The following is a 24716-nucleotide window of genomic DNA, read 5'->3' on the forward strand; positions in this document are numbered from 1 at the left end:
GGCTTGTCCGTCTGTTTATTTGTCAGCTTTGGCGAGACACGGGTGCTTGTGTATTAGCGTGAGCGTTTTTTATTCTGATCAGGAACAGTTTTACAAGTCCGCAAAGGATCGAGGAAAGGTTTATCGCCAGCTGAAAAGAGACACAGCGCTTCGGCTGTGGAGACTTTATTAATAAGGCCCCTCAGTAGTTGAGATCTCTGTTATACCCATCTAGAAACATGCAATCAGCATGTTATTGCTGAAGCAATAGTCACAACATTATTCCACACCTGGGTGAGATGCGGGTTATGATGACAGTCATGCTTTCTACACCTTATACTGAGCTCAGAAATGGACCAAGCGGACATCTCACGAGCAGATCCCTCCGCGTATAAGAAAGGCAATTTGTCTCAGCAAAAATACCACGGATTCACATCCAAAATATGATAAAAAGGCAAAAACCCCACACTTGGAATGCAAACGTACCCTAAAAAGGAAACACGGTTTTAAAACGAACTTGATTTTCCCCTGGAGAAACCTTTTTATGGACACACATCGCATCTATTACACATGTAGAACTAAATATAAAGATAAAACTTCATATAAGAAGTCATGACATATCACACATGACGAAGTCTGGTCCAGAATAAACAGTTTACACTGACCCACCTTTATTTACCCTGGTCACTCACTTCTATTAACTGTTTAACTGGGTAACAAATTAATATTTGTTTCAATTTGGGATCTACACCTGGGAGCCCTGAAATGTTGGCCAGAGGGGAGAAGCTGATATTCAGACGTGAGAATATATTAAAAAAAGGATCTGATGTTGTTTTTCACCTGTCTAATCAAAGCTTGTTCAAAAATTATCTGATTATAGGACACACGAGTTTATAATCATACTCATTCCACTTTTTAACCCCGTATATATGCACAATATGAAACGTATATACACTAAATCTCACGTGTGACTCCCATAATATACATTTCTTTACGAAAATTAGGAACACTTACTACAATTATCAACCCCCCATGACGAGGCAATATTTCATACCTTTGTTTCTTTGTGGGTTCAAAGTTCTGTCCTGTCGTTTCACACGTAATGTTTTGGTAGTTATCTCAATTTTCCTTTGCAATTATCTCCAAGATCATCATCAACTTTTTGTAAAACGCTATGCACAACTGATATTTAAAGAAAGTCCTGTACCAAAACGTCTTCGTAGGGAAAGACAACTTTTTTTTCCTTACGTTAGTCGCTACACGGTTACTCAGAAAATCCATTCACCGCCTTTAAAAAAAAAGTTTCGTTTTTTATTGTGGTTCACTGACATTTCTGTCACAATTCTGAGGGACCCCATATAAAATTCACTTGCCGGTATAAAGACGCCGGCGAGGATAAGACAGGTATCGAGCCACCTGCGTATCTAGCGGACGTTTAAAATAAAAAAAATGGCGTGTAATGTTGCGAAGGGCTACTGTTTTTTTTTAATAGTTTGTCGATTGTAAGGGACGTGGGCCGCGACAGAAATACTGGACGGGGTGGGAAAAGGTTTATTGATGGTTTATTGTACCGCAACGGTCACAATTGACTCACCAGCAAAGATGGCGCCGAGGCCACATCGGCTCCCTCCCGCCCTGCCTCGCACCGAAGCTCGAGCTGCGGAGCGCGACGCCAAACCACCGGTCCACGGGCGCGGGCGCCGGACATAGACGTCATAAACCCTTCCGAGGCGCAGGAATTATAGATCACTGTAGTTTCTTCTGGACCCGGTTAGGGACAGTGTGCCCTCCGTGAGAGTCTTCTGAGGAAGCCAGTGTCTCATGGGTGTCCAGGCTTGGTACCATCTGTCCATCACAGGACACACACACACTCACTCACACACACACACACCCTGAACAGGACACCAGTCCCTCACAGGACACACACACACAACCTGGATAGGACACCAGTCCCTCACAGGACACTCAGACACACACTCACACACCCTGGACAGGAACCAGTCACTCACAGGACACACACACACACATACACACACACACACACACACTCACACTCACACTCACACTCACACTCACACACACACACACTCACACACACACACACACACACACTCACACACACACTCACACACCCTGAACAGGACACCAGTCCCTCACAGGACACACACACACAACCTGGATAGGACACCAGTCCCTCACAGGACACTCAGACACACACTCACACACCCTGGACAGGAACCAGTCCATCACATGACAAACACACACTCACTCACACACCCTGGACAGGACAGCACTCCATCACAGGACACACACACACCAGGGCCAGTTTTCCCAGAAGCCAATTAGCCCAAAAGCCTGGGTGAGCTCCTCCAGTCAGTACAGGGGGCTCTACTGTACACAGAGGGTGGCAGGGGTGTGGAACAACTCCTTTGTTCGGGGCCTTGGGGCATTCTTGTTGTGAAAGGCGCTATATAAAAAACTGAATTGAAATTGAATCTTACAGGTTTGGGTTTTTCGGAGATCTTGTCAGAGATCTTGTCTGACGTGCCATTTCAAAAACGTAACGACACTCCTCACGTCCGAGCGCCGCCGGTCTGTGACGTAACGTATGCTTACACAACCATGACGGTTTCATCATGGACAGCACGAAAGCCCGAAAAGTGGTTGACGTTTTAATTTGGCAATGCCACGATGGATCCCAGTTTTTCTTTTTATTTTGGGGGCCAAAGACGACAAAAAAGGAAACGTCTGGAGGTGGATCGATGGTCATCTCTGCGGTTGTTCTGATGTTCTGGAAAAAACAAAACAAAAAAAAACGGCTCGCTTGCCCGGTCGTGTAGTGTTTCCACACCCCACGCAAATCAACTTCTCTTCGCCCCTGGGGGCTCGTCGCCCGCCGCACCCCTCTCACGTGATAGGGGCTTCCCCCGGCTGTGACGTACTTACCCCACCCCCTTCGGCCAACGTCATACCGAAGGTCGCGCTTCGGGCCGCGGCGATGTTGACGGACTGTCTTGTAGCGTGAGAAGGGTTTAAATTTCGACTTAAGGAGTTGGCCATCGTTATATTTCGCGAGGTATCATACGGGGGGGAAAAGAACATTTATATTTATCAACCTACTAGTAATACTGGGTGGATGTCACGTCCCCAAAGTTCAGTGCCTCTCTCTAATAAAGTAGAAACGCGACATTAAACTCCGTTCGAAACGGGAGAAATCACCAGGACACTATACAACTGACGTCCAGAAAAAAAAGAAAAAAAGAACTCCTATTCCCGTTTGTAATGACCCCGTCGTGTTTTTCCCGGTGTACGCTTATCTTTCGGAGACCGTTTCTCTCTGGTGTTGTTGTGCTGTTGGAATAAATGCCGAGGTGACCCTTCTGTGTGGAGTCTGCGTGTTCTCTCCAGCGGGTCGTTTCCTCCACCGCAGGGGCTGGTCTCCCAATCGTCACAGAAGTGTGTGTCGTTTTGGGTGGTGGTGGGGGGGTGCATCGGGGATACTGCGCCCCGAGGGGATAACCTCTCACCTTACTCCGGACGATGGGAGAAGACCTGTACCTTCACGAGTCCAGGTTGTGAAAACTTCTTCTGGCAGTTCAAAACGTTTCGAAGAGACTACAGCGCTACCCTGTTTTCCATTTCTATCGTGTATTATTATACAGTCATAAGTATCTGTCCTGATCACAGAGTCCCCCTCTCACTGCCAGGACTGAAGCCCAGTGCAGCACGAATAATAATAATAATTAATAAGTCTGGACCCTCCACTCAGAGCTCCTCCCAGGTCAGGGAGATCCCCTCCAGTCCCCCCAGTGTGCAGCCTCCACCTGGATGATGCTCCAGTCCGCTCAGCACACAGCAGCTCTCAGTGGGGAGGAGAGCAGAGGAATGGAGCCAGTTCAGAGAGGGGGGTGATACGGAGGCCATGATGGGTCAAGACTAGGGGGGGAATCAGGCCAGGACACTGGGATAACACCCCTACTCTTCTCCAGAAACACCCCGGGATTGTTAACAAGCACAGAGAGTCAGGACCTCGGTTTTACGTCTCATCCGAAGGACGGCGCCTGTTTACAGTCCAGTGTCCCCCGTCACTATACTGGGGCATCAGGACCCACACAGACTGCAGGGTGAGAGCGCCCCCTGCTGGCCCTACTCACACCTCTCCCAGCAGCAGCCTTAGGGGGGGGGGGAGGGAAAAAACCAAAAGCTAAACAGATTTTTTTAAAAAAATGTTTATTGATGCTTAACAAAAGGTCATCAGTCCAGTCTGGGGCCCCTCAGCTTCAGTCCAGACCAGTCTGGGGCCCCTCAGCTTCAGTCCAGTCTGGGGCCCCTCAGCATCGGTCCAGCACAGTCTGGGGTCCCTCAGCTTCGGTCCAGTCTGGGGTCCCTCAGCTTCGGTCCAGCACAGACTGGGGTCCCTCAGCTTCGGTCCAGTCTGGGGTCCCTCAGCTTCGGTCCAGACTGGGGTCCCTAAGCTTCAGTCCAGTCCAGTCTGGGGCCCCTCAGCTCCAGTCCAGTCCAGTCTGGTGTCCCTCAGCTCCAGTGCTGTCCAGTCTGGGGTCCCTCAGCTTCGGTCCAGCATAGACTGGGGTCCCTCAGCTTCGGTCCAGCACAGTCTGGGGTCCCTCAGCTTCAGTCCAGACTGGGGTCCCTCAGCTTCGGTCCAGCACAGTCTGGTGTCCCTCAGCTCCTGTCCAGTCCAGTCTGGGGTCCCTCAGCTTCGGTCCAGCACAGTCTGGGGTCCCTCAGCTTCGGTCCAGTCCAATTCAGTCCAGTCCATTCCAGTCCAGATCTTAGCAGGCACAGAACCAGGAAAGGAACCTGGAAAGAATATTGTTATTGCAGGTGTGAGGGACACAGACACAGACGTCACCATGACATCAAACAGCAAGAGGAGACTTCTCCTTGAATCACAGACACGACCGGGCGGCGCCCCCCTGTCTGCTCACCTGCACCTCCTCTTCCTCTTCTTGTCCTTCCCGGCAGCCTGCTCCTCCTCTCCCTCGCTCTTCCTCTCCTGACCCACGGTCTCCGCCGCCTCCATCGGCTCGTCCTGATCATCTGTCTCCACCGACACGCAGCTCAGGGAGTTTAAAAAGACGCACCAGCGCTTCTGAAGCAGAGACAGGAGAGTCACGTTAAGAGTCGGACTGGACACTCCAGTACATGAACACTGCACTGGGAGAGAGGGGTTGATACAGACACACTGACTGGACACTCCAGGACATGAACACTGCACTGAGAGAGAGAGGGGTTCATACACATACACTGACTGGACACTCCAGTACATGAACACTGCACTGAGAGAGAGAGGGGTTCATACAGACACACTGACTGGACACTGGACAGGAGTAAAGAGAGGATCAGAGCATTACCCACCTTCTTTTTCTTCTGTCTCACAGGAGGTGGTGATTGGACCTCCTCCAGTTGGAGTCCGAGGAGGGAGAGAGGGGGCAGGAGAGGGACAGCACAGGGAGAGAAAGAGAGAGACAGGTGAGTCAAGTGTCCCAAGAGTACAGAGACTCTGCTGAGATCACACTCGCAGTGAGTGACACCGACACTAACCAGCCTCAGGACAGCACTGCTAGAGCACCACAACCCAGACTCAACCACATCACAGCACAGATCAAATAGCAATATCTCACACATTGGGACACACACACACAAACACAACATAAACTGGAATGCTACAGAACCTTAAACAGACAATACACACTAGCTGAATATTTGACCAAAATAAAAAATAACAAACAGAAACAGACCCTGACGAAGTACAGGCTCAGTGACCACAACTTGGCCATAGAAACTTGGCGACACAGGCAGACCTGGCTGCCCAGAGAGGACAGGCTGTGCTCCCACTGCCAGCGGGGAGAAATAGAGACAGAGGTGCACTTCCTACTGCACTGTGACAGATACTCTGGGATTAGAGAAACATTCTTCCCGAAATTCAGAAATCTAATCCCAGAGTTCCCACACCTGCCAGAATCACAACGGGTCCCAATCCTACTGGGAGAGGGAGGAGGGAACTCAGTTGATCTGGCAGCCCAGTATGTGATCTCCTGTCACAGCCTGAGGAACAGTGAGTCTGTCTCCCAATAATGCTCCAGCCGCCTACAGTATATGTCAATATTTTATAATACGTCTTTGTTGTAAATGTCTGTAACATGTCTGCTTTACGCAGAGAGTGGCGGGGGTTGGATGTCAAGGCCTGACGATACCGCATTACGCAGAGAGTGGAGGGGTGGGATGTCAGGGCCTGACGACACTGCTTTATGCAGAGAATGGAGGAGTGGGTGTCAGGGCCATATGACACTTCTTTATTCAGAGAGTGGAGGGGGTGGGATGTCAGGGCTAGATGACACTGCTTTACACAGAGAGTGGAGAGGTGGGTGTCAAGGCTATACGACAGTGCTTTCCGCAGAGAGTGATGGGGCTAGGATGTCAGGGCCATATGACAGTGCTTTACACAGAGAGTGGTGGGGGTGGGATGTCAGGGCTTGACAACACTGCTTTATGCAGAGAGTGGAGGGGTGGGATGTCAGGGCTATATGACAGTGCTTTCGGCAGAGAGTGGTGGGGGTGTGATGTCAGGGCCATACGACACTTCTTTACGCAGGGAGTGACAGGGGTGGGATGTCAGGGCCTGACGATACTTATTTACGCAGAGAGTGGCAGGGGTGGGATGTCAGGGCCTGAAGATACTGCTTTTCTCAGAGAGCGGAGGAGGTGGGATACGACCTCTCAGTGGGGCCAGCAGGGGGCACTCACCCTGCGGTCTGTGTGGGTCTTAATGCCCCAGTGTAGAGACGGGGGACACAATCTGGCCCACCAGCGACGAGCAGGTTACCAGATCTAGACAAAGGGAGCAACTCTTAGTCGTATGAGCTTAGTCACACATCGCAGCGATTAAAAAAACAAAACAAACATATTATGTCTGTTACTAACGACTTTTTTTTCCTACATTGAAAGTCACTTTCCCGGGTGATTTTCTAGCACGACTGGGGCTCTTCATTTCTCCTCTGTGTCTCATTGCGGGCGGATTTGAAACAGACCACAGAAGGTGGTCACACACTATATTATTATTTAGAGACAGGCTCACTGTCTGTATCTCAGGCTGGGACAGTAAATCACACTGTATTATTATTATTAATATTATTGAGAGTCTGGCTCACTGTTCCCCAGGCTGGGACAGGAGATCACATACTGTATTATTATTGATTGACAGGCTCACTGTTCCTCACGCTGGGACAGGAGATCACACACTGTATTATTATTGAGAGACAGGCTCACTGTCTGTTCCTCACACTGGGACAGAGGATCCCACACTGTATTATTATTATTGAGAGACAGGCTTACTCTCTGTTCCTCAAGCTGAGACAGAGGATCACACACTGTATTATTATTATAGAGAGACAGGCTCACTGTTCCTCAGAGTTGGACAGGAGATCCCACACTGAATTATTATTATTGAGAGACAGGCTCACTGTCTGTTCCTCAGGCTGGGACAGAGGATCACACACTGTATTATTATTATAGAGAGACAGGCTCACTGTATGTTCCCCAGGCTGGGTCAGGAGATCACACAGTATTATTATAATTATTGAGAGACAGTCTCACTGTCTGTTCCTCAGTCTGGGACAGGAGATTACACACTGTATTATTATTATTGAGAGACAGGCTCACTGTCTGTTCCCCAGGCTGGGACAGGAGATAACACTGTATTATTATTGAGAGACAAACTCACTGTCTGTTCCTCAGGCTGGGACAGTAGGTCACAATGTATTATTATTATTGAGAGTCTGGCTCACTGTTCCCCAGGCTGGGACAGGAGATCCCACACTGTATTATTATTATTTAGAGACAGACTCACTGTCTTTTCCTCGGTCTGGGACAGATGGTCACACACTGTATTATTATTGAGACAGGCTCACTGTCTGTTCCTCAGGCTGGGACAGGAGATCACACACTGTATTATTATTATTGAGAGAGAGGCTTACTCTCTGTTCCTCAGGGGGAGACAGGAATTCACACTGTATTATTATTATTGAGAGACAGTCTCACTGTTCCTCATGCTGGGACAGTAGATCACACTGTATTATTATTACTGAGAGTCTGGCTCACTGTTCCCCTGGCTGGGACAGGAGATCACACACTGTATTATTATTATTGAGAGACAGGCTTACTCTCTGTTCCACAGGCTGAGACAGGACATCACATATTGTATTATTATTATTGATTGACAGGCTCACTGTTCCTCAGGCTGGGACAGGAGATAACACACTGTATTATTTTTATTGAGAGACAGGCTCACTGTCTGTTCATCAGGCTGGGACAGAGGATCACACACTGTATTATTATTGAGAGACAGGCTCACTCTCTGTTCTTCAGGCTGGGACAGGAGATCACACACTGTATTATTATTATTGACAGATAGGCTTACTGTCTGTTCCTCAGAATGGGACAGGAGATCACACATTGTATTACTATTATTGACAGATAGGCTCACTGTGTCTTCGCTTGGGCTTGAACAGGAGATCACACACTGGATTATTATTATTGAGAGACAGGCTCACTGTCTTTTCCTCAGGCTGGGACAGGAGGACATACACTGTATTATTATTATTGAGAGACAGTCTCACTGTCTGTTCCTCAGGCTGGAGCAGGAGATCACATACTGTAATATTATTATTGATTGACAGGCACACTGTTCCTCAGGCTGGGACAGGAGATTGCACCCTGTATTATTATTATTGACAGATAGGCACACTGTGTCGTCGTTTGGGCTGGGACAGGAGATCACACACTGTATTATTATTACTGAGAGAGAGGCTCACTGTCTGTTCCTCAGGCTGGGACAGGAGATCACACACTGTATTATTAGTATTGAGAGACAGGCTCTCTGTCTGTTCCTCAGGCTGGGACAAGAGATCACACACTGTATTATTATTATTGTGAAACAGGCTCATTGTTCCCCAGGCTGGGACAGGAGATCCCACACTATATTATTATTATTATTATTGAGAGACATGCTCACTGTTTGTTCCTCAGACTGGGACAGGACATCCCACACTGTATTACTATTATTGACAGATAGGCTCACTGTGTCTTCGCTTGGGCTTGAACAGGAGATCACACACTGGACGCGGAGCCGATCATTTGCAATTGGGCTGTGCCGACAGACCAGGACGAGCTCTGTCGGCTCAAAAGCAGCGCAGGACCTGCAAGAACAACAGAAAGATTAGCATCCAGCGGGGGCTTCTTAGTGAGCCCAAGATCTCATCAAGAATCGGCTCCAGCAACAGGGCTGGGCGCATTGTTCCATTCTCCGACCACTCTCGGTGTAAACAAGTCCCTCCTGGTCTCTGCTTGAATTGCACTTTCCTGCGTTTGCTTTGGTGTAACTGGCTTCCCCTGCATGGGCGAATGTGTAGAAGATCCTTAGTAAGTCATTGAAGAAAACCGAGAAGAGGTCGGAGTGGCCTCTGTCGTTCATCAACAATCCAGTCAGGCAGTACTCATCTGTAAAGCGCCGTTCGTTCACATCGATTGGCTTTTTTTTGCCTTCATTCGTACAAGTAGTAAAAGCAGACGCCCCTATTCTGCCGTGACTCGGTTGCGGCTACAACGCAAAGTACTGACCACTATACGATCACGGCGAGTTACCGAGACACACGTGGCAGGGCGGAAAAGGCTGTGCTCTCTTCGTGTGACATAATTCGGAAAAGTCCTGACGTTGCATTTCAACTGAGCCCCAGTATACATCGACCCTTCGACACTCTGAGTGACAACTCTCTTGCGTGTTTTCTCATATTTATGTAGTTTGCTTGCATGATGCCCGGAACAGGGTGGGTTGTGTGCTCCCATATGGTCTAGCGGTTAGGATTCCTGGTTTTCACCCAGGCGGCCCGGGTTCGACTCCCGGTATGGGAACGTGTCCATTTTGCCTCCTGCTTTCCAAAAGATCAGGACCGTGTACGAAAGAGCCGCATTAAAACTACTCGAACGTGCAAAACGTGCGAGAAGAGGGGGCGCTTGTTTCCAACCGAAACTTCTCGCGTGTGAGACGAGCTGATCATCGCTGTGGGAGGGTTACTCTGGTAGACAGGGCTGACCTTCGGCAATAGGATTTATACTCTCCAAGATGATATTTGCTCTTTCTGGAGAGGCGATTTTCTCCACTTCAGTAGCCCGATTTCGTCGATTGCGTGGAGAGGGCTGTAGAATGTGGCGCCGCCTTTCCTGCTCCGTCCATGACAGGCGTGCTGGTCTCTGGAGAGAGAGCACGGTCCATCAGCGCACTCCAATAAAGGCACTGGAACCAGCTGAATCGCATTGGCGAAGCTCAGCACTGGGCCGCTGGGCACAGTTTACCATTGTTTCCGTAGTGTAGTGGTTATCATGTTCGCCTCCCACGCGAAAAGTCCCCTGTTCGAAACCAGGCGGAAACAGACTTCTTTTGTCACCACGCTGTGATCGAACAGACCCACTCACCTCTTAGTGTGGCGGGATCTGCACAGTGCAGGTCGCAGCGCATCCTGCTTTCACTTCAATGCGCGTCCTGATGTACCCCGGTCTCCCGCGTGACAGGTGGGGACAGGTGACAGGTCCTATACTAACGAGGAAGACATCGCTCTCTCCGACCCCCGGCATCGTGTCCCAACCCACCGTGCTGGAAGCCGACGCGTGCTGTGATTCCTTTACGGAGCAGAAATGACAACCGAGGAGCCGAGAGATCATTTCAGCATTTCGCGTCTGAACGGAAAACACAAACGACCAACTCGGAATGACTTGCCTTTGACGCTTTTCAAAGCGTTCTTTGTGCACGATGACTGCGCCGCCTAGCAGATACAAATGGGTTGTACAACTTTGAACTAGCAAATGGAAGAGGGCTGAAGTAAGAGACAAGATGTAAAAAGGGTTAACTTAAGTCAATTCTGCCTGAAAATTACACTTCTAAGCAACAGGGGTTTATGGCAGGAAAGGGGGTTAACTGATAAGGATTCCAGATGCGAGGGGGCATAATCTTAAACTGACCATTTGGCCAGGGTCTCTTAACTGGCCAAATACCATGACCCCCCCTTACCATAACACCGAATGATGTCTGAAGCAGCAAGGAAGGACTATATAACCTGAAAGTTTGTACCGGCACATCGAAGAATACTTCGGTTTTGTTGTTTCTTGCGGGAAAAAAGTCCCGACTCTCTCTGATCGATTGGGAAATCTCTGCTCCCTGCGAGAATCGCCTGAGATGACGGAGTAAACGTGAGTTCCTGAATTCCTCTGGCCCGGGGAAGACACCGGTGTATGTAATGGGTGGTTTGCTGTAAGCCCAGAATTTGGTCTGGCAGGCAGTCCGCGGTATTGTGTACAGGCGTTCGAAGCTGGTGTAGGCATCCCACACTGACAGATGAAGAAACTGAGTCTCTTTAGTCTGAAGGGAGTGTCTCACACTGACAGGCCGGAGGAACTGAGTCTCTTTAGTCTGAAGGGAGTGTCTCACACTGACAGATTGAAGAAACTGAGTCTCTTTAGTCTGAAGGGAGTGTCTCACACTGACAGGCCGGAGGAACTGAGTCTCTTTAGTCTGAAGGGAGTGTCTCACACTGACAGATTGAAGAAACTGAGTCTCTTTAGTCTGAAAGGAGTGAACCCAGGTGCCCTGTGCTGAGCCAGGATCAGGGTGGAGTGGCGATTGCCATGATCCGGCGAGCACAAAGCTTCATCAGCTGCCCTTTGCCACAGGAGGTAAGAGGATGTCCAGTGATGACGGGCTTCCCTGTCCGTCGTGGCAGTGAACAGGTCCTGGTTACAGGATCTCTGAAAAAGGAAATAAAGACTGAAATCAGAGCCGACCCACCATGCTGCCATGGCGACAGTGCACTGCCCAGTGAAAGTGGCAGCCTGTCCCTGGACTGTGGGTGGAAACTGGAGCACCTGGAGGAAACCCCCACAGACAAGGGAGAGAACATGCAAACTCCACACAGACAGCACCCACACCCCAGGTCCAGCACTGTGAAGCATGCCCGACGATGCGGAAGGGCTTTTTCAAATGAGTGTGTAACTAACACTGGTGCCCAGGATGGCCTGCTACCGGAACGCAACCTAATTTTCTTAATACAGTTTGTTCGAAGCGGTTTGCAGGAGCTGGAGGTGAGGACTGAGCTGGGGTCCAGGGTGCGAGAGTGACTGCTGATGTCACGTGTGTGTGTGTGTGTCTGGATCATTGTGAGCGCCGTCAGGTTTGTGTATTTGTTTAAACAAGAGGACGTGTCTGTGCGGGTCTGACTCTGTGTGAGGGTGCAGCTCTAACTGTGCGCGCTGGCCTGTCTATCTCTCTACACTGCATGAGGGGCTAAATCTGCCTCCGAGAACCCGACTTTTCAGAAGAAAAATCTATGAAAAGGCACGGCCTGGCCCTCTTCTCTTGCTCCCGACATATAACACACTGGGGGATGAAGCTGGTGTCTTCAGCTGTAACCCTAGCTATTTATGCAAACAGCTCTTTTATGAAAAGCAGCTCTAGGCCTAGACAAGAGGAACAGATAAAACAAATCTTAGATTTATGGCTTATTCAAAGCAGACTGAGCGCTGCTATACTGTATGTAGGAGCCAGAGATGAAGAATGAGCTATTTAAGGAAATCAGGAGTGTGAGAGAGGGAGTGTGTGTTTTTCCTCCCAATAGAGAAGGCTTGTGGTTCTTTCTGCTTTTCTGCACAGGCTGCCAACGTAAGTACGTGTTGGGTTCTTGGTTTGAATGCTCGAGTTGTCAGGCTGGCGTTTTTTGTTCCTATTGGAGCCCATAATTGTGAACAAGGCGCTTGAGGACGTCTCTGTGCGGGTGTGCGTTTGTAATGACGTGTGTGCGCATCTCTGTAGCGGATGTTTCAGTAAAAAAACGCATTTAAAACATTCAACCTTTTCATGTTCCTAATATTCTTTCATTCTTCACAATAATAACTAAGGTTGCTGCTGGAAGAGGTGTTAGTGGGGCCAGCAGGGGGAACTCTCACCCTGTGGTCCATGTGGGTCCTAATGCCCCAGTATAGTGACGGGGACACTGGAAAAACTGTAAACAGGTGCTGTCCTTCAGATGAGACGTAAAACCGAGGTCCTGACTCTCTGTGGTCATTAAAAATCCCGGGGTGTTTCTCGAAAAGAGTAGGGGTTTTACCCCAGTGTCCTGGCCAAATTTCCCATTGACCCTTACCAATCATGGCCTCCTAATAACCCCCATTTATGAATTGGCTTCATTACTCTGCTCTCCTCCCCACTCATAGCTGGTGTGTGGGGAGCGTTCTGGTGCACTATGGCTGCCGTCCCATCATCCAGGTGGATGCTGCACATTGGTGGTGGTGAAGGGGAGTCCCCATGTCCTGCAAAGCGCTTTGAGTGGAGTGTCCAGAAAAGCACTATATAAGTGTAAGCAATTATTATTCATTATAATGTAATAAGTCCATTATTTCTCACCCCTCCATTGCAAGGCATACACAACACAAACACCAGGAACAATTATCTCAGAAGTGAATTGCAAATGTATTGAGTTGTGATGCAACTGTAACTTGAACCTAACATGACTGTGGCGTGCATTTTTTAAATTGCATTTTCACAGCTGAAATACAAAATGAAGCTGATCGCAGTCCAAACTCAAGGTATTGTTGTAAAACTAAATATTCAACATGTTTCTACCTGTCCCTTTTCAGCTCACTCAGAAGTCCACAGCCTGCAGCCTGGTGCCTCTCTGTCTCCCCCCTCCACACTGCTGGTCCAGTGGAGGTGCTGTTTGATCCTGCACGATCTGTCCAGAATCGTATAGTCTTACTGAGCAGCGCAGGGCTCCCTGGCCCCAGGTACGAACAGTGAGTGTCAGTGCAGAACAGCTCTCTGACACTCCGCTCCCTCACTCCAGCTGATCAGGGCAACTACACAGTGAGGGACCTTAATGGAAGCAGTATCAGCACTGTGATCGTCACTGTGGGTGGTGAGCAGGTCTACAGTAGGATCACTAGAGGGCTCTATATTCTTGACAGAGTGTGTTCTTATATCATCCTCTGTCCTGATTGTCTTTCAGCTCACAGAGACAATGTCACCCTGCAGCCTGAAGCCTCTCTGTCTGTCCCTCTGTTCACTGGAGAGCCAGTGGAGGTGCTGTTTGATCCTGCAGGAGGTGGAAACTGGACCTCAGTGTGTTCTGTCCAGAACAGCACAGCCAGCTGTGTCCCCCAGTACAGTTTTTTATTATTTTTGATGATTAGCCATATGTTGATTACAATATTGTACATAATGTATAATTTGAACTCGATATTTTTCAGGAGTGAATGATTGTATATTTTCAGAATAAATTTCGAAACCAATTATTGTCCCTCGATCTCTGTCTCTCTCTCGTCCTGCTGTCTGTCTGTCCCTGCCTCTCTGTCTCTCTCTCTTTCAGCCCCGTCTGTCAGTCTGTCTGTCCTTCTCTCTCCTTCCTCTCTCTCTCTCCTTCCGCTCTCTCTCTCGGTTTGTTTGTCCCTCAATCTCAATCTTTCTCTTTGCCTGCTGTCTTTCTGTGCCTTCATCTTTGTGTCTCTCTCTCCTTCCTTTCTGTCTGTCTCTCTGTCTGTCCTGCGTTGTCCCAGCTGGGCCTGTCTCCCCGGCTCTCTGCCTTCAGCTCTGTTCGCCGATGTCCCACCAGCCCGTCTCTCTCTCAGCCTGTCTCTTGACTTGCAGGAGGAAGAGGAGGTGGAGACAGCTCCTCCGGCAGGAGAGAGGAAGAAGGTCAGTGCTGGTCCCACCCTGCCTCCTGTCCTGTCTGTGGTGGAGTTTCGCCATCTTGTCTGTCTTGTCAGCCCTGTCTGTCAGTGTCTCACTCCTCCTCCTCTCTGTGCTGTGGTGTCAAGTCAGTGTGTCTCTCTCCTCCTCCTCTCTGTCCTGTGGTGTCCAGGCAGTGTGTCTCTCTCCTCCTCCTCTTCTCTGTCCTATGGTGTACAGTGGTTCAGTATTAGTGGGCTACACCCAGGCTCACTCACTGCGAGTGTGATCTCAGCAGAGTCTCTGTACTCTTGGGACACTTGACTCACCTGTCTCTCTCTTTCTCTCCCTGTGCTGTCCCTCTCCTGCCCCCTCTCTCCCTCCTCGGACTCCAGCTGGAGGAGGTCCAATCACCACCTCCTGTGAGACAGAAGAAAAAGAAGGTGGGTAATGCTCTGATCCTCTCTTTACTCCTGTCCAGTGTCCAGTCAGTGTGTGTGTATTGTAGTGGAAATCTAATGAGTTAATTGATTCTTAAAAATGTAGAGAGCTTTGCAAAAAAAAATATATTGGTGCTTTTAGATAATATTTCAAGGATATAACTGCTATGCTACAGTACGTGCAGAATTTTAGAAAACAGTTCGTCAACAAAGTACACTGTTTAGGTTAGTTTAGAAGACAATGTACCAAAATAATATATGCTGTCTGGGTCATTAGAATTAGCTGAAAGTAACTGATAAGCTTTGAATAACAAATCTAGTTTTTCTTCTCTCGCTCTATGATGTAATCTGTTTTCTCTTAGAGAAAGGGGAAGTTTTAGAAGGGACCAAGTGCTGAACTTTTTTACAGCGCAACGTCTTATAAAAACCCTGTACTGCTTGTAACAAATTGAGTCTCTGGTTGCACTTTGCGAAGTGGCAGCAGGGCTCCCAATATTGCAATATTGAAATAAAGACCTTACTCAGGTGAGAACTCTCTCTTGTGGCTTCCTTGATAGTTAAATTTCCATGACAGTATAAACCCCTCTCTCTCTCAGTGCAGTGTTCATGTACTGGAGTGTCCAGTCAGTGTGTGTGTATGAACCCCTCTCTCTCTCAGTGCAGTGTTCATGTCCGACTCTTAACGTGACTCTCCTGTCTCTGCTTCAGAAGTGCTGGTGCGTCTTTTTAAAGTCCCTGAGCTGCATGTCGGTGGAGACAGATGATCAGGACGAGCCGATGGAGGCGGCGGAGACCGTGTGTCAGGAGAGGAAGAGCGAGGGAGAGGAGGAGCAGGCTGCCGGGAAGGACAAGAAGAAGAAGAGGAGGTGCAGGTGAGCAGACAGGGGGACGCCGCCCGGTCGTGTCTGTGATTCAAGGAGGAGTCTCCTCTTGCTGTTTGATGTCATGGTGATGTCCGTGTCTGTCCCTCACACCTGCAATAACAATATTCTTTCCAGGTTCCTTTCCTGGTTCTGTGCCAGCTAAGATCGGAGTCGCCTTCCCCACCAAGGACTGGACTGGACTGGACTGGACTGGAGCTGAGGGACACCAGACTGGACTGGACCGAAGCTGAGGGACCCCAGACTGTGCTGGACCGAAGCTGAGAGACACCAGACTGGACTGGACTGGAGCTGAGGGACCCCAGACTGTGCTGGACCGAAGCTGAGGGACCCCAGTCTGTGCTGGACCGAAGCTGAGGGACCCCAGTCTGTGCTGGGCCAAAGCTGAGGGACCCCAGTCTGTGCTGGACCGAAGCTGAGGGACTCCAGACTGTGCTGGACCAAAGCTGAGGGGCCCCAGACTGGACTGGACTGGAGCTGAGGGGCCCCAGGCTGTGCTGGACCGAAGCTGAGGGACCCCAGACTGGACTGGACCAAAGCTAAGGGACCCCAGACTGTGCTGGACCGAAGCTGAGGGACCCCAGTCTGGACTGCACTGGAGCTGAGGGACCCCAGTCTGGACCGAAGCTGAGGGACTCCAGTCTGTGCTGGGCCGAAGCTGAGGGACCCCAGTCTGGACTGCACTGGAGCTGAGGGACCCCAGTCTGGACCGAAGCTGAGGGACTCCAGTCTGTGCTGGGCCGAAGCTGAGGGACACCAGTCTGGACTGAAGCTGAGGGACCCCAGACTGTGCTGGACCGAAGCTGAGAGACCCCAGTCTGTGCTGGGCCGAAGCTGAGGGACCCCAGACTGTGCTGGACCGAAGCTGAGGGACCCCAGACTGTGCTGGACCAAAGCTGAGGGACCCCAGACTGGGCTGCACTGGAGCTGAGGGACACCAGACTGGACTGGACTGCACTGGAGCTGAGGGGCCCCATACTGGACTGGACCAGAGCTGAGGGGCCCCAGACTGGACTGGACCGGAGCTGAGGGACCCCAGACTGGACTGGACCGGAGCTGAGGGACCCCAGATCCCAGTCTGGACTGAAGCTGAGGGACCCCAGACCCCAGTCTGGACTGAAGCTGAGGGACCCCAGACTGGACTGTGGAAAACTTTCACATTATCTCCACCTGAGTCCTCAGATCGTCTGCATGACCTTGTATTATTAAGTATTATTTTAAGGTCCTGTGATGATCGTAAGATGGGGGGGGGGGGGGTGTGTCCCTTGACATTAATCTGTATTGTAATTTTTGTTCTTTTGTTAAGCATCATTAAAATGTTTTTTAAAAAAAGCTTTTGGTTTTTTCCCTCCCCCCCCGAAACGAACAAACAGAGTCTGTCTTTCTCTTTCATCCCGGAGAGTTTGTGGTTGATGGATTGAGGCCGAGAGCCCTCGTTGTCGGCGTGCCACCAGTTAGCGGGGCTAAAGCAGGGGGGGCATCGTGTCCAATACTCCTTGAAACGAGACAGATTTCAAGCCACCTCCGTCTGAAGAGAAGGAAGTTGACCACGAACTCCAGGGTGTCCTAGGAAGCTCTTTAGCCATCGTTTGCCCAGCAGCCATCTCACCCTGCAGCTCCCAGCTAGCAGCCCCCTCCCCACTGGAGCCCAGCAGGTAGAAGCCTGGTTAGTACCTGGAGGGGAGACTCCTGGGAAAAACTGAGGTTGCTGCTGGGAGAGGTGTGAGTGGGGCCAGCAGGGGGCGCTTTCACCCTGCGGTCTGTGTGGGTCCTGATGCCCCAGTATAGTGACGGGGGACACTGGACTGTAAACAGGCGCCGTCCTTCGGATAAGACGTCAAACCGAGGTCCTGACTCTCTGTGCTCATTAACAATCCCGGGGTGTTTCTGGAGAGGAGTAGGGGTGTTACCCCAGTGTCCTGGCCTGATTCCCCCCCTGGTCTTGACCCATCATGGCCTCCTTATCACCCCCCTCTCTGAACTGGCTCCATCCCTCTGCTCTCCTCCCCACTGAGAGCTGCTGTGTGCTGAGCGGACTGGAGCATCATCCACGTGGGGGCTGCACACTGGGGGGGCTGGAGGGGATCCCCCTGACCTGGGAAGAGCTCTGAGTGGAGAGTCCAGAGGGATTAATTATTATTATTATTATTCGTGCTGCACTGGGCTTCAGTCCTGGTAGTGAGAGGGGGATCTGTGATCAGTACAGATACTTATGACTGTATAATAATACACGATAGAAATGGAAAACAGGGTAGCGCTGTAGTCTCTTCGAAACGTTTTGAACTGCCAGAAGAAGTTTTCACAACCCGGACTCGTGAAGGTACAGGTCTTCTCCCTTCGTCCGGAGTAAGGTGAGAGGTTATCCCCTCGGGGCGCAGTATCCCCGATGCACCCCCCCACCACCACCCAAAATGACACACACTTCTGTGACGATTGGGAGACCCCGGTTCGATCAGCCCCTGCGGTGTAGGAAACGACCCGCTGGAGAGAACACGCAGACTCCACACAGAAGGGTCACCTCGGCATTTATTCCAACAGCAAAACACCAGAGAGAAACGGGTCTCCGAAAGATGAGCGCACACCGGGAAAAACACTACGGGGTCATTACAAATGGGAATAGGAGTTCTTTTTTTCTTTTCCGGACGTCAGTTGTATCGTGTCCTGGTGATTTCTCCTGTTTCGAACGGAGTTCAATGTCACGTTTCTACTTTATTAGAGAGAGGCACTGAACTTTGGGGAACGTGACATCCACCCAGTATTACTAGTAGGTTGATAAATATAAATGTTCTTTTTCCCCCCGAATGATACCTCGCGAAATATAACGATGGCCAACTCCTTAAGTCGAAATTTAAACCCTTCTCACACTACAAGACAGTCCGTCAACATCGCCGCGGCCCGAAGCGCGACCTTCGGTATGACGTTGGCCGAAGGAGGTGGGGTAAGTACGTCACAGCCGGGGGAAGCCCCTATCACGTGAGAGGGGTGCTGCGGGCGACGAGCCCCCGGGGGCGAAGAGAAGTTGATTTGCGTGGGGTGTGGAAACACTACACGACCGGGCAAGCGAGCCGTTTTTTTTTTTGTTTTGTTTTTTCAGAACATCAGAACAACCGCAGAGATGACCATCGATCCACTCCGGACGTTTCCTTTTTTGTCCTTTTTGGCCTCCAAAATAAAAAAAAAAACTGGGATCCATCGTGGCGTTGCCAAATTAAAACGTCAACCACTTTTCGGGCTTTCGTGCTGTCCATGATGAAACCGTCATGGTTGTGTAAGGATACGTTACGTCACAGACCGGCGGCGCTCGGACGTGAGGAGTGTCGTTACGTTTTTGAAACGGGCACGTCAGACAAGATCTCTGACAAGATCTCTGAAAAACCCAAACCTGTAAGATTCAATTTCAATTCAGTTTTTTTTATATAGCGCCTTTCACAACAAGAATGCCCCAAGGCCCCGAACAAAGGAGTTGTTCCACACCCCCGCCACCCTCTGTGTACAGTAGAGCCCCCTGTACTGACTGGAGGAGCTCACCCAGCTGTGTCTGGAGAGAAGCCGGGGTATCGGCTTCAACCACAGGGCTGGGCGGCTTGTTCCCCACCCCCATCCCCTTCTGTGTACAGAAGAGCCTCCTGTCCTGACTAGAGTAGGAAATGTCACCTGGAGGCAACACACCGGCTTCTTTTAACAGATCACCTCGGGAATCGGGAACAACGGAGCTGTGTGCGGCCGTCTGTACGGAGGGGTTCAGCGCGGGGGGGCTCCGGGCTCGGGTCTGGACCCGGGGGGGGGGGGGGGCTGTCTGTGTGGAGTCTGCATGTTCTCCCTGTGTTCTTCGGGTCCAAAGACAGGCTTTTGGGCTAATTGGCTTCTGGGAAAACTGGCCCTGGTGTGTGTGTGTCCTATGATGGAGTGCTGTCCTGTCCAGGGTGTGTGAGTGAATGTGTGTTTGTCATGTGATGGACTGGTTCCTGTCCAGGGTGTGTGAGTGTGTGTGTCTGAGTGTCCTGTGAGGGACTGGTGTCCTATCCAGGTTGTGTGTGTGTGTCCTGTGAGGGACTGGTGTCCTGTTCAGGGTGTCTGAGTGTGTGTGTGTATCCTGTGAGTGACTGGTGTCCTGTCCAGGGTGTGTGAGTGTGTGTGTCCTGTGATGGACTGGTGTCCTATCTAGGGTGTGTGTATGTCCTGTGATGGACTGGTGTCCTGTCCAGGGTGTGTGAGTGAGTGTGTGTGTCTGTGTGTCCTGTGATGGACAGATGGTACCAAGCCTGGACACCCATGAGACACTGGCTTCCTCAGAAGACTCTCACGGAGGGCACACTGTCCCTAACCCGGGTCCAGAAGAAACTACAGTGATCTATAATTCCTGCGCCTCGGAAGGGTTTATGACGTCTATGTCCGGCGCCCGCGCCCGTGGACTGGCGGTTTGGCGTCGCGCTCCGCAGCTCGAGCTTCGGTGCGAGGCAGGGCGGGAGGGAGCCGATGTGGCCTCGGCGCCATCTTTGCTGGTGAGTCAATTGTGACCGTTGCGGTACAATAAACCATCAATAAACCTTTTCCCACCCCGTCCAGTATTTCTGTCGTGGCCCACGTCCCTTACAATCGACAAACTATAAAAAAAACAGTAGCCCTTCGCAATATTACACGCCATTTTTTTTATTTTAAACGTCCGCTAGATACGCAGGTGGCTCGATACCTGTCTTATCCTCGCCGGCGTCTTTATACCGGCAAGTGAATTTTATTTGGGGTCCCTCAGAATTGTGACAGAAATGTCAGTGAACCACAATAAAAAACGAAACTTTTTTTTTAAAGGCGGTGAATGGATTTTTTGAGTAACCGTGTAGCGACTAACGTAAGGAAAAAAAGTTGTCTTTCCCTACGAAGACGTTTTGGTACAGGACTTTCTTTAAATATCAGTTGTGCATAGCGTTTTACAAAAAGTTGATGATGATCTTGGAGATAATTGCAAAGGAAAATTGAGATAACTACCAAAACATTACGTGTGAAACGACAGGACAGAACTTTGAACCCACAAAGAAACAAAGGTATGAAATATTGCCTCGTCATGGGGGGTTGATAATTGTAGTAAGTGTTCCTAATTTTCGTAAAGAAATGTATATTATGGGAGTCACACGTGAGATTTAGTGTATATACGTTTCATATTGTGCATATATACGGGGTTAAAAAGTGGAATGAGTATGATTATAAACTCGTGTGTCCTATAATCAGATAATTTTTGAACAAGCTTTGATTAGACAGGTGAAAAACAACATCAGATCCTTTATTTTAATATATTCTCACGTCTGAATATCAGCTTCTCCCCTCTGGCCAACATTTCAGGGCTCCCAGGTGTAGATCCCAAATTGAAACAAATATTAATTTGTTACCCAGTTAAACAGTTAATAGAAGTGAGTGACCAGGGTAAATAAAGGTGGGTCAGTGTAAACTGTTTATTCTGGACCAGACTTCGTCATGTGTGATATGTCATGACTTCTTATATTAAGTTTTATCTTTATATTTAGTTCTACATGTGTAATAGATGCGATGTGTGTCCATAAAAAGGTTTCTCCAGGGGAAAATCAAGTTCGTTTTAAAACCGTGTTTCCTTTTTAGGGTAGGTTTGCATTCCAAGTGTGGGGTTTTTGCCTTTTTGTATTTTTGCTGAGACAAGTTGCCTTTCTTATACGCGGAGGGATCTGCTCGTGAGATGTCCGCTTGGTCCATTTCTGAGCTCAGTATAAGGTGTAGAAAGCATGACTGTCATCATAACCCGCATCTCACCCAGGTGTGGAATAATGTTGTGACTATTGCTTCAGCAATAACATGCTGATTGCATGTTTCTAGATGGGAATAACAGAGATCTCAACTACTGATGGGCCTTATTAATAAAGTCTCCACAGCCGAAGCGCTGTGTCTCTTTTCAGCTGGCGATAAACCTTTCCTCGATCCTTTGCGGACTTGTAAAACTGTTCCTGATCAGAATAAAAAACGCTCACGCTAATACACAAGCACCCGTGTCTCGCCAAAGCTGACAAATAAACAGACGGACAAGCCGCACTGCACGTGTGAACGGGAATGAGCGAGCGAGCGGGGATAGGGCGCCTCCTGCGCTTAAAAGCTTACAGCACCTGGTATTCCCAGGCTGTCTGCCATCCAAGCACTAACCAGGCCCATCCCTGTTTAGCTTCCGAGATCAGACGAGATCAGGCGTGCTCAAGTGGGTGTGGCCGTAAGCGAGAGCAAGGCTCGCTGGCACCCTTCTTATTGAGAGGACAGCTCCGTCACCTCTTTTACGACGCTGCTTTTTTTCTCTTGCGTTTTTCTCTTCTTCCCACGTTCTCTCTCTTCACTGCCTTCGTCCCCGCTCTATTTCACTTCAGCCTTTCACTCTTGCTTCCTTCCAATGAGGACGGAGCTGCGGGAGAAAGGGCGCTATAGAGGATCGCTGTGGAGAGCTGCTGCTGTGCTTTGACATCTGAGCTCTGTGGAAAACGATCTCAATACAATTCTGAAAAACGCGACTCTCCGAACGCCAGCCGAACAAGTCTCCACAGCCGAAGCGCTGTGTCTCTTTTCAGCTGGCGATAAACCTTTCCTCGATTCTTTGCGGACTTGTTAAACTGTTCCTGATCAGAATAAAAAACGCTCACGCTAATACACAAGCACCCGTGTCTCGCCAAAGCTGACAAATAAACAGACGGACAAGCCGCACTGCACGTGTGAACAGGGGAATGAGCGAGCGAGCGGGGATAGGGCGCCTCCTGCGCTTAAAAGCTTACAGCACCTGGTATTCCCAGGCTGTCTGCCATCCAAGCACTAACCAGGCCCATCCCTGTTTAGCTTCCGAGATCAGACGAGATCAGGCGTGCTCAAGGGGGTGTGGCCGTAAGCGAGAGCAAGGCTCGCTGGCACCCTTCTTATTGAGAGGACAGCTCCGTCACCTCTTTTACGACGCTGCTGTTTTTCTCTTGCGTTTTTCTCTTCTTCCCACGTTCTCTCTCTTCACTGCCTTCGTCCCCGCTCTATTTCACTTCAGCCTTTCACTCTTGCTTCCTTCCAATGAGGACGGAGCTGCGGGAGAAAGGGCGCTATAGAGGATCGCTGTGGAGAGCTGCTGCTGTGCTTTGACATCTGAGCTCTGTGGAAAACGATCTCAATACAATTCTGAAAAACGCGACTCTCCGAACGCCAGCCGAACAAGTCTCCACAGCCGAAGCGCTGTGTCTCTTTTCAGCTGGCGATAAACCTTTCCTCGATTCTTTGCGGACTTGTTAAACTGTTCCTGATCAGAATAAAAAACGCTCACGCTAATACACAAGCACCCGTGTCTCGCCAAAGCTGACAAATAAACAGACGGACAAGCCGCACTGCACGTGTGAACAGGGGAATGAGCGAGCGAGCGGGGATAGGGCGCCTCCTGCGCTTAAAAGCTTACAGCACCTGGTATTCCCAGGCGGTCTCCCATCCAAGTACTAACCAGGCCCATCCCTGTTTAGTTTCCGAGATCAGACGAGATCAGGCGTGCTCAAGGGGGTGAGGCCGTAAGCGAGAGCAAGGCTCGCTGGCACCCTTCTTATTGAGAGGACAGCTCCGTCACCTCTTTTACGACGCTGCTTTTTTTCCCTTGCGTTTTTCTCTTCTTCCCACGTTCTCTCTCTTCACTGCCTTCGTCCCCGCTCTATTTCACTTCAGCCTTTCACTCTTGCTTCCTTCCAATGAGGACGGAGCTGCGGGAGAAAGGGCGCTATAGAGGATCGCTGTGGAGAGCTGCTGCTGTGCTTTGACATCTGAGCTCTGTGGAAAACGATCTCAATACAATTCTGAAAAACGCGACTCTCCGAACGCCAGCCGAACAAGTCTCCGCAGCCGAAGCGCTGTGTCTCTTTTCAGCTGGCGATAAACCTTTCCTCGATCCTTTGCGGACTTGTAAAACTGTTCCTGATCAGAATAAAAAACGCTCACGCTAATACACAAGCACCCGTGTCTCGCCAAAGCTGACAAATAAACAGACGGACAAGCCGCACTGCACGTGTGAACAGGGGAATGAGCGAGCGAGCGGGGATAGGGCGCCTCCTGCGCTTAAAAGCTTACAGCACCTGGTATGCCCAGGCGGTCTCCCATCCAAGTACTAACCAGGCCCATCCTTGTTTAGCTTCCGAGATCAGACAAGATCAGGCGTGCTCAAGGGGGTGTGGCCGTAAGGGAGAGCAATGTTCGCTGGCACCCTTCTTATTGAGAGGACAGCTCCGTCACCTCTTTTACGACGCTGCTTTTTTTCCCTTGCGTTTTTCTCTTCTTCCCACGTTCTCTCTCTTCACTGCCTTCGTCCCCGCTCTATTTCACTTCAGCCTTTCACTCTTGCTTCCTTCCAATGAGGACGGAGCTGCGGGAGAAAGTGCGCTATAGAGGATCGCTGTGGAGAGCTGCTGCTGTGCTTTGACATCTGAGCTCTGTGGAAAACGATCTCAATACAATTCTGAAAAACGCGACTCTCCTAACGCCAGCCGAACAAGTCTCCGCAGCCGAAGCGCTGTGTCTCTTTTCAGCTGGCGATAAACCTTTCCTCGATCCTTTGCGGACTTGTAAAACTGTTCCTGATCAGAATAAAAAACGCTCACGCTAATACACAAGCACCCGTGTCTCGCCAAAGCTGACAAATAAACAGACGGACAAGCCGCACTGCACGTGTGAACA

At 49.9% G+C, this 24716-nt stretch overlaps 1 non-coding gene and 4 pseudogenes across 1 annotated transcript; 1 reads left to right on the forward strand and 4 right to left on the reverse strand.

Annotated features, from left to right (window-relative positions):
• The first annotated feature begins 9837 nt into the window (after positions 1-9837).
• On the forward strand, positions 9838-9909 carry trnae-uuc (transfer RNA glutamic acid (anticodon UUC)). Its single transcript has one exon. It is a non-coding gene; the product is annotated as a tRNA-Glu (tRNA).
• A 12229-nt stretch (positions 9910-22138) lies between these two features.
• Positions 22139-22257, reverse strand: LOC138219047 (5S ribosomal RNA; annotated as a pseudogene).
• A 537-nt stretch (positions 22258-22794) lies between these two features.
• Positions 22795-22913, reverse strand: LOC138218825 (5S ribosomal RNA; annotated as a pseudogene).
• Positions 22914-23450: 537 nt separating this feature from the next.
• LOC138217907 (5S ribosomal RNA) lies at positions 23451-23569 on the reverse strand (annotated as a pseudogene).
• A 537-nt stretch (positions 23570-24106) lies between these two features.
• Positions 24107-24225, reverse strand: LOC138218515 (5S ribosomal RNA; annotated as a pseudogene).
• Positions 24226-24716: the final 491 nt, after the last annotated feature.

Source organism: Lepisosteus oculatus, chromosome 14, assembly GCF_040954835.1.
Source record: "Lepisosteus oculatus isolate fLepOcu1 chromosome 14, fLepOcu1.hap2, whole genome shotgun sequence".
Taxonomy (NCBI): domain Eukaryota; kingdom Metazoa; phylum Chordata; class Actinopteri; order Semionotiformes; family Lepisosteidae; genus Lepisosteus; species Lepisosteus oculatus.